The sequence below is a fragment of the Anabrus simplex genome, chromosome 9 (assembly GCF_040414725.1).
Source record: "Anabrus simplex isolate iqAnaSimp1 chromosome 9, ASM4041472v1, whole genome shotgun sequence".
In the NCBI taxonomy this organism is placed as follows: Eukaryota; Metazoa; Arthropoda; class Insecta; order Orthoptera; family Tettigoniidae; genus Anabrus; species Anabrus simplex.
Window position 1 is genome coordinate 72,432,377 of NC_090273.1, and position 7,793 is coordinate 72,440,169.

Here is a 7,793-nt window from a genome sequence, read left to right on the forward strand (position 1 = left end):
TACAACGGTGGTGGGGACCAATACCTCGCCAAGGCGGCCTCACCTGCTATGTTGAACAAGGGCCTTATGGGGGATGGGAAGATTGGAAGGAACGGGGAAGAAAGTGGCCGTGGGCTTAAGTTAGGTACCATTCCGGCATTTGCCTGGAGGAGAAATGGGAAACGACGGAAAACCGCTTCGAGGATGGCTGAAGAGCGAATCGAACCACCCTCCACTCAGTTGGCCTCCCGAGGCTGAGTGGACCTCGTTCCAGTCCTAGTACAATTTTTCAAATATCATGGCAGGTTGGGAATCGAACACGGGCTTCCGGGGTTGGCAGCTAATCACACTAACCACTAGACCACAAAGGCGGACAAAAATATGATTTATATTGTTCTAAGATTTTCTTTCTTATTAAAACAAAAAGAATGCTGATTTTCTGATACGAGAGAATACAAAATCCTCAACTGTGAATATCGGAGCATCCAGGGAACGTGTGTTTTGAAAGAGACTGTCGCAGGTGATGCTTTCTCTCTACTTTCTTCAACTGTCTTGTTATAGAACTGTCATTTCTTTCAGGTGTTTGTCAAAAATGTTTTTGCATTGTTGTGTGAACTGTAAATATTTAATAGTTTGCTGGCTGTATGGCTGAAAGGGCTAAAAGCCAAATAAAAAATAAAAATATGTTTTCTCTCTCTTGCAGCTGTCCTTTCCACGAGAAGAATGAGTGATGGACGAATAAACAATGTTCTCCCACGGTGTCGTCCATCTGTCGTAGTCTGCGAGAAGGTCAAGAACGCTTGTGGTTCGTGAACCAGTCAGGGACTATTCCCACATAGTATACTGTGCATGAATTGTGTCTTATGGAATTACTAAACAGTAGTCTGCTTTTGAAATTTATTGCATAGGTTTATGTATTTCAGACATGCTGGATTGGACGACGGCTGTGCTGCGATTTTGTGTCTCTCTCCGATCTTTCGAAAAGCGATTCATCAAGGTCATGCCTTGACACAGCTGGTGCGCAACTCTACGTGTGAAGTAGGGATCGCTGGTCGTCGAGCAGAATTCGGCAGTTTTCTTTACAGCCCATCTTTGTGCCGAAGTGGAGCGCAGCAAGTGGTTTAGTACGAGAGAGAAAGTCGCAGCTACAGCGCGTGTATTCTTGTCATTCATCACTATTAATGGATCACTATTAGTCCAAGAACATACATGAAGAATGTATCCTGAATATATCATATGAAAGTCCCGTTCTTCATTTCTTGACCTTCATAACGGATGAACCCTATATCTTATTTTGTGTTCTTTTGTTTTTGAAATACAATGGGTGCATCGTATGCAGCAATCACAATATTGTTACGTTCCAGCCCTGTGGTATCACCTTTCAGTACTTCTTGGAAGAGACTAGTGAGTCGGATGACCGGGGAGTTCCCAGCCGGTCTAGAGGGCCTGGCTGGCATTTTCGTGTATTGTTCTCGCCGGCCTGCTTACCCGTGAGTTTAGACGAAAATGTTCCGCCTCTAGCTACCTCGCGAATGTTATGGTTCACATCACCTGAGCTATAAAAAGGGAGGCTAGCCGTGGACAGTCAGCCAGAACTGGGTTCCGTGGTGAAGTCAGAGTTGGTGCTGGCACTGCCTTTGTAATGATCAGGCCGTACTATTGGAAGCGCGCCAAGCCGATCAACTGATCGATTAGGGCGGCCTACATGAATGTTATGAATGGTACTTGTATGCATGTTTAGTCATCAGCCCGAAGGCTGGTTGGATCCTCAACAGTTCCACCATGAGCTGTCATAGATGGCCTAGGCATCATTGAAGAGGCGTACTAGGGAAATGAGGAGTGAGGTAGTTTCCAGTTGCTTTCCTCACCGAGCCAGAAGTTGCCATTACATATCAGTCTGCCAAGCCCACTGAAATGCATGCACCAACCGACCTTATGAGCAACAGTTTCACACTATTTATACCAGGGACTGGCTGCGTAAGGAATGGCATTACTAGCATCGCTCATACCTTACTCACTTTCATATTGTCAAAGCCAAGGATAAGAGACAGAGACAGATCAATGAAAGTAACAAAATTGCTCTAGCCTATACCAGAAGACTTAGTGCAGTGTAAACACTAGGTCCTGCCAGCAAAGGCATGAATGGTACTTATGAATATAAAACATAGCAATTAAGAGCATTCCTTGGATGTTTGTGACTATTGAAAGACAGGCCTTTATTTTCAAGTACTGTATATTGCATGCCTGTACTCTAAATTTATCACATCAGGATTTACATAAACAGCTCTTACTGAGATAATGAGACCTCGCAGTTTAGGTTAGGTGTGTTATTTTCATGTGGTGATTAATGTAAATTCAAGGAACGTAATGCTTCTCGTGGAATTTACTCACTGAATTGTTACTGCATAGCATATTTTTATGGAAATATCATGTTAATAATTGAAATAAAATGCTACATTGCCAGGAAGTTGTGCACGTCACGACGAATATCCAAGTGTACAAGTAATTATACACTAATATTCTCATTTCTTTCGAATGAGGGTACGAGAAACTTACAGAAGATGAAAATCCTAACCGGAAATGTAACTACAGTATTACGAAGAATACAGGAGTAAGTTTCATTCATTTTCCCGAGCTTGAGAGTGAGTTCTGGTTTTGACTTTCTTCTTGTTATGTAGATTTATGGCAGTGCGTTTGATTATTGATAAAATAAAACCTTAAAAGTAACATAGATTATCAGTAAACAAGTGAGCCTACATTTGTGTTATTTCTTGAGTTAGGTAATATTGAGAACGTGCAATAAAGGCGGAATCCAGTCCAAAATATAGAACTAAGTGCAATCTATAAAACCCAACCTTCTATTAAATGATTTTGGCATTATTATACATACACTTTAAACAATTTAAATTAAACTATGCTAGTCTACAATATTTCGGTATTACAAGCAATGCAACTTAAATTCCTTCTAGGATAGTGCCAAGAGTTTCAAGAAAAGGAACACACGAAAGCTGCACTGTATTTTATATATATATATATATTGCAATTTGTTTTACGTCGCAGCGATACAGATGCACACTTTACGATGATTTGTTGGGTACATAGAAGAGTAGGCCTACATCAATCGTTACGCATTGATCATTTTGATACCGAGCTCGATAGCTGCAGTCGCTTAATTGCGGCCAGTATCCAGTATTCGGGAGATAGTGGGTTCGAGCCCCACTGTCAGCAGCCCTGAAGATGGTTTTCCGTGGTTTCCCATTTTCACACCGGGCAGATGCTGGGGCTGTACCTAATTAAGGCCACGGCCGCTTCCTTTCCACTCCTAGCTCCTTCCTGTCCCATCGTCGCCATAAGACCTGTCTGTGTCGGTGCGACGTAAAGCAACTTGCAAACAAAAAAACAAAAAATAATAATAATTTTGATCACACTTGCAGTCTACTTCTCCTGGTACCGGTAGACCTAACTTACGACATATCAAACGATTACAGGTGTTAATGATCTAACCTGTTATATTAATACAATTTGAGGATATTTTTAACTACAATACACAGTCGTATCAAGTGCTTGCAATACGTGGATCGGACGGAGAAAACTGTTCGCCTCTTTTGCGTGACATCATCCAAGCTCCACTACGGCCTGTACATTACGAAGGCAGTGGTTCTAGACTCGGAGTCAGTGTTGGACTCCGTGGTGGAGTCAGTGTTGGTACTGGACTCGGAGTCAGTGTTGGACTCCGTGCTGGAGTCAGTGTTGGTGGTGGACTAGAAGTCAGTGTTGGACTCCGTGGTGGAGTCAGTGTTGGTACTGGACTCGGAGTCAGTGTTGGACTCCGTGCTGGAGTCAGTGTTGGTGGTGGACTAGAAGTCAGTGTTGGACTCCGTGGTGGAGCAGTGTTGGTGCTGGACTCGAGGTCAGTGTTGGACTCCGTGCTGGAGTCAGTGTTGGTGGTGGACTAGAAGTCAGTGTTGGACTCCGTGGTGGAGCAGTGTTGGTGCTGGACTCGAGGTCAGTGTTGGACTCCATGGTGGAGTCAGTGTTTGTGCTGGACTCGGAGTCAGTGTTGGACTCCGTGGTGGAGTCAGGGTTGGTGCTGGACTCGGAGTCAGTGTTGGACTCCGTGGTGGAGTCAGGGTTGGTGCTGGACTCGGAGTCAGTGTTGGACTCCGTGGTGGAGTCAGGGTTGGTGCTGGACTCGAAGTCGATGTTGGACTCCCTGGTGGAGTCATTGTTGGTGCTGGACTTGGAGTCAGTATTGGACTCCGTAGTGGAGTCAGTGTTGGTGCTGGAATCGAGGTCAGTGTTGGATTCCGTGGTGGAGTCAGTGTTGGTGCTGGGCTCGGAGTCAGTGTTGGTCTCCGTGGTGGAGTCAGTGTTGGTGCTGGACTCGAGGTCAGTGTTGGTGCTGGACTCGGAGTCAGTGCTGGACTCCGTGGTGGAGTCAGTGTTGGTGCTGGACTTGAAGTGAGTGTTGGACTCCGTGGTGGAGTCAGTGTTGGTGCTGGGCTCGGAGTCAGTGTTGGTCTCCGTGGTGGAGTCAGTGTTGGTGCTGGACTCGAGGTCAGTGTTGGATTCCGTGGTGGAGTCAGTGTTGGGCTCCGTGGTGGAGTCAGTGTTGGTGCTGGATTCGAGGTCAGTGTTGGATTCCGTGGTGAAGTCAGTGTTGGGCTCCGTGGTGGAGTCAGTGTTGGTGCTGGACTCGAGGTTAATGTTGGAATCCGTGGTGGAGTCAGTGTTGGTGCTGGACTCGGAGTCAGTGCTGGACTCCGTGGTGGAGTCAGTGTTGGTGCTGGACTCGGAGTCAGTGCTGGACTCCGTGGTGGAGTCAGTGTTGGTGCTGGACTTGAAGTGAGTGTTGGACTCCGTGGTGGAGTCAGTGTGAGACTCAGTGTATTGGTGCTCGGTGGCTGCGCTGAAGGCGACAGAGGTATTGGCTGTCGCTAGTGTCCCACCGAGGTCTGAAGGAGGAGCCCGTGTTGTGGTGTCAGAGTATCCTGCGAGTGGCTGGACTGAAGACGTGCGGAACGCAATACTGTGTACTACCTGAGAGTACTGTGTGTTTGTGTAGTTCTGTGAAGTGAGGATCGCCGTGACTCAGCGAGGGAAACCTCTATCGTGAGTGTGAGTGTAATTCGACCTGTGTTAATATTCGCTGTTGTGAGTATCGTCCTGCTGCTGAATACTGTTGAGCTGTTGCTGTTTAGTTGCTCACTGCATGTGACTGTGTGAATTACTGGACTGCCTTTTCACAGCATGTGCTTGATGTGGCCGCCATCCATTGCAATGCAGCCTTCCACCCTCAGTCGCAAGAACTCGCGCATTCAATGGAACACTCCTCGCTTGCTGCCGAATTGCATCAGAGGCATTCAATACGCGTTCTCGTAGTTCATTCACATCATTTATGGGGATCGCATATACCATGGTTTTTACATGCCCTCAAATCCAAAAGGCTAAATCGTTAACGTCAGGCGAGCGGGAAGGCCAATATATTAGCCCTCGCCGACCAATCCATCGTTCTTGCAAGACCCATGTTAGATGTCGTCTAACCCTACGAAGGAAATGGGCCGGTGCACCTCCTACATAATAAGACCATAACACAACAGGCCAGTAGGTTTACGACCAATGTTTAGTTAGGATTGTGTTTCCGTTTTTTTTTTTTTTTTTTCATACTGCCCTCAGTAAATTGTTAGAACATCGTGCTCATTGATGGTCATGATAACGGACCATAACTCGGAAAATACTGGGTTTGCGACCGATGTTTATAGAACCGTTTTTCCTTCGTTTGTGACGTGCTGCCTCTCTCTGTAAATATTAGAACCTTTTCCAAGGACATCATGTATACTGAGTAGATCAATGTCCACCAACTGGCTGACGTGTGACGTCGGAGAGCCCATGTGGCGTAAGAGCGCAGAGTGACCATGAGCTTCAGTCGTAGAGAAGGACGAAGGGACTGCCTCGCCGGCTAGAATTAAACATCCCTTCAGGAATTCGCCACCACTGAACGGTTTAAGTTTCTTTGCAATTAAATATAAAAATTTAAAATTCAAGAGAACTACTGTCGAATACTCGAAAGAGTTATTTAATTTATCTTTCAGTTCTGCAATTACACGTACGCGTTCTTCGCCTTAATACTGATCATAATTTGTAGCGTGACACAAACTGTACTGGCGTTGTAAATTATACCTTTATCGTACCACTCTACGAGTGAAGCGCCTGAACAATCCGTGGACCTCTTCTTCAGAAGGACATCATATAAATGTATTTGTTTCTCTCCTGTTGACAAAAAGCAACTGGCCATTCAATAGCTGCCCGCATGCCGCAATGTGTGCGACATCTCCAGATCGCAGCTGCCTTGGGTTTCACGACGTCCTGCGCGTAACCGCAACGCGCATTCTGTGTGGCCATGCCGTAAATGTCTGTTTTGCTAGCTTAAGGGGACTTTACACATGGGCGCACTGAACAGTTTAATAGTGTGGTTTTATTCTTTTTTTGTTAGTGGCTTTACGTCGCACCGACACAGATAGGTCTTATGTCGACGATGGGATAGGAAAGGCCTAGGAGTTGGAAGGAAGCGGCCGTGGCCTTAATTAAGATACAGCCCCAGCATTTGCCTGGTGTGAAAATGGGAAACTACGGAAAACTATCTTCAGGGCTGCCGACAGTGGGATTTCCCGAATTCAAGTTCACAGCTGCGCGCCCCTAACCGCACGGCCAAGTTGCCTGGTGGTTTTATTCTTTGTTTCATAATGTGTGTTTTTACAGGTACAGTGAAACCCCTCACTTTGAACACCGCTGTAACCTGGATACCTCTTTCTATTGGACATAGGGAATGCATCGTAGCTCTTTTCTACAAACTAAACATTTGGCTGTAGCATTCCTATCATTTTCAACAAATACCGTAAATATAGATCTTCCCATAAAGATAAAAAGATCGGAGGCATAGATCGCTTGTAGCACTGTGATGTGCTCGGTACATTCATGCTTATGTAGTGTACTGTGGGACGAAGAGACTGCTCCGCTTTGCAGTAGGCACATACTGTACTGTAGGCCTACTTAGTGGTGTTGGTAGTGGTACAGTACACACGTCAGTCAGTTGATGGACATGGCTACCCTCCATAGTTAACTCGTCAACGTCCTTGTCCTTGACTATCGAGGCCTTGGAATGAACAGGGTCTTTCTGTCTTGAGTCTACTTATTATGGTGTGACAAGTGCCACTAACATCTTTGTTATTGCTCTGAAGACGAACCTGGCTCCAGCTTTGAAACGCGTCAGCGTATAATAATTATTACACGACCTTGGCATCCCCAAATAATATATTTTTTTCTAGTTCAACAAATAATTTGCTGTTTTTGTATGAACAGCAACCAAAATAAGCTAGCTTAAAGAGGCTTATTCTTAACGTGCCTGACTCCATCCTTAAATGGTTAGCGTGCTGGCCTTTCGTCCAGGGAGTCCCTAGTTCGATTCCCTGCCGGGTCCGGGATTTTAACCTACATTGGTTAATTCCGAAGGTTTGGTGTGTGTACCGTCTTCATCATTGGTGTTACTGTGTTTTGGTGGTTCACAGAGCTGTAAGACGGTGCCGGGGTGAATTAAAGTACTAAATTTTGAAATTGTATTTCTTTCCTCTTTTTTCTTGAGTTTAAAATCGGTTAGATAATCTGAATAAACAACAAGAAATAACAGCTAAATAGCTCGTTAGCTCGCATCACAAGGGTGGACTATAAGTCCAAGATCAGGTACAATAGAGAAGATTTTCAACACAATAGTTTACAAAGGAATGAACATTGTAGCTCTAAAGGTAGACTATTTCAAA

The 7,793-nt window shown here is 45.2% G+C and overlaps 1 long non-coding RNA gene across 1 annotated transcript in view; it reads left to right on the forward strand.

The window, feature by feature from the left end:
- LOC137502212 (uncharacterized) overlaps positions 1-1,079 on the forward strand; it is a 174,114-nt gene extending 173,035 nt beyond the window's left edge. Inside the window, exons 2-3 of the long non-coding RNA XR_011018728.1 lie at positions 683-796; positions 888-1,079. This is a non-coding gene — a long non-coding RNA (uncharacterized lncRNA). The remainder of the gene's footprint in view (positions 1-682; positions 797-887) is intronic.
- Positions 1,080-7,793: the final 6,714 nt, after the last annotated feature.